Here is a 2,500-nt window from a genome sequence, read left to right as displayed (position 1 = left end):
TGAAGTAGGGAGGGAGGAAGGACCCACTGATGAACCAATTTGCTGAGAGGGAGAAAAAGACCCACACGAAAACCAAGGAGGAGGAGAGGGAAGGGAGCGAGAAGGAGGGAGAGAAGGAGGGAAGACGGGAGGAAGGGAGGGAGGGAATGAGGGAAGAAGGGAGGAAGAGAGTGCGGGAATGAGAGAAGAATGGACAGGGTGAATAAAGAGGGAGGCAGGGAAAGAAAGAAAGAGGGTGGGTGGGAGAAAGACAAGGATGAAGGAAGGTCAGGCTGGTAAATTGAGAGGGAGAGAAGAGAGGGAAGGAGAGAGGGAAGAAGGAAACAAAGAGACGGGAGGAGGGAGGGAAAGGACTAAGAAGTGAAGGAGGGAAAGATAAAGGGAGGGAGGAAAAGAGAAAAGGAAAGACTCGGTGATTATCTGTCTTTTCCTCCCTCCAATTCCATGCCTTAAAAAAAAAAAAAAAAAAAAAAAAAACTGACTTTCCTATTCCTACAGAAAACTGACTCGACTCACATTTTTATGAGAGAGAGAGAGAGAGAGAGAGAGAGAGAGAGAGAGAGAGACCATTAATTCTCGCTGAGTAATGACGCAATAACAACCAAGTTCGTTATGTTAGTGGTGGATATATTGTTAATGTGCTCTCTCTCTCTCTCTCTCTCTCTCTCTCTCTCTCTCTCTCTCATAAAGCTGCTGGTGGAATGGTTAAGGCGAGGCTGGAATTTATCAGGTCGAGGGTTCGATTCCAACTTTGCAGGGAATACGCGTACTTCAAAGCTACGAGTTCTTCTTACTTAATCATTCCGACTACCAGACAATCAACTCAGCTTAGAAGAAATCCTGACTAGTAAAGAGGTTAATGAGGGCTGCATCTACCCTGTCCAAAGCTGCTTAATTCTTTCACTTTAACTTGGCCCAGAATTTCGTCCTTTTGCATCTTATTTCACGTAGCTCGATGGCAGAAGACAAGGCTGAAGCACCACACCATTTCCGAAGCACTTCTTTGTGACTAGCGTTATGTACTAGTGCTAATCTATTGTTACATGTCAGCAATGACGACGAAGCGATGGTAATATTAGACCCGGTTTGCGTAAAATACGTATAATAAAAGTATATAGACAAAAGACATCACTGTCATATGCTTCCTCATCGTCCACATTCGCTTATTATATTATTTCATATTTTTAGTCTTTCACACCGCCTCCTGCCATCAAACTGTACACACACACACACACACACTGTAGACCCCTTCCAGCCTCCACACTCAAACCTCCATTTCGTCCAAAGACCTTCATAGCACCATCCACTCGACGTCCTCTCCACTCCACTCTCAACCTCCATCATACACCTGTACAGTCCACTCCACGTCCTCACCAAACCATTCTCCACCTCTTTCATACGTTTACCTAACTACTTCAACTCTTCCACGCCTTCCACTCACCATTCAACACAGTGAGAGTCTCCTTCTCCCTCAACACCCACTGCCTTACTCGTATCTACTTTGTATTTACTTTCAGACTTTCAGTGATAGGGATATTGTTAATGTGCTCTCTCTCTCTCTACCTACCTACCTACCTACCTATCTATCTATCTATCTATCTCTATCTCAAATGATACAGAAATAAAATCCTTGAATACGTTACAATGAAATCAAAATGACTAATGGAAGAACTCTACGGAAACGCCCAGCCACGTTTCACTATCTCGCCTATAACATTACCAGTGACGTCCAATCATTTTAACTCTCTCTCTCTCTCTCTCTCTCTCTCTCTCTCTCTCTCTCTCTGGGTATATATTGTTGAGAAGTAAAAAATAATAAACATAAAAACCCATAACACACACACACACACACACACACACACACACACACACACACACACACACACACACACACACACACCATTAACCCATTCAGTATGATTCTATATTCTTTCCACTTCATTCTTCTTAACTACAGACAATTATATCCATCTTAAAGCACACCAATTGTAGTGATGTTAATAAAGACTACATAATTATAAACACCGTAGTTGAAAAATCTCTCCAGGGCTGAATAAAATCGTCTGGAGGCAGCATGAATAAAAGGAAGCGCTGAGGAAGCTCCCTAACACCTTTACTTAAGCGATTTATTTTGCTTATTACACCCTGCTATCCTCTTCTGCCTTATTTAAATCACTCTACTATCACCATACTCTGCATACCTAACGTACAACATTATATTAACGGCGCATATCCAAAAAATAAATCGATAAGGAAGAGGTGTTAGGGAGCTTTCTTAACCGATGAGAATACGGGACATGGACTTGACTGGAATAATTTGGGGTTAGAATAAAAACAGACGTGATGATGCAGACGATAAAAATATATATGAATAATGGGATAATAAAAAAAACAGTAAAAACAAAGGAAAAAAACAAGAGAATAAAGGAAGACAATACGACATGTCATAAAACACAATATGTAATAAACACACACACACACACACACACACACACACACA

The 2,500-nt window shown here is 41.6% G+C and overlaps 1 protein-coding gene across 1 annotated transcript in view; it reads left to right on the top strand.

The window, feature by feature from the left end:
* The window catches only part of LOC145415567 (arrestin domain-containing protein 2-like), a 52,882-nt gene that overhangs the window by 40,249 nt on the left and 10,133 nt on the right, over window positions 1-2,500 (top strand). The window lies entirely within an intron of this gene.

The sequence above is a fragment of the Coenobita brevimanus genome, chromosome 103 (assembly GCF_032717465.1).
Source record: "Coenobita brevimanus isolate Jiangsu-jjx chromosome 103, ASM3271746v2, whole genome shotgun sequence".
Classification (NCBI taxonomy): Eukaryota; Metazoa; Arthropoda; class Malacostraca; order Decapoda; family Coenobitidae; genus Coenobita; species Coenobita brevimanus.
The sequence above is the reverse complement of the archived record's forward strand: the minus strand, read 5'-3'. Positions and strand labels throughout refer to the sequence as shown.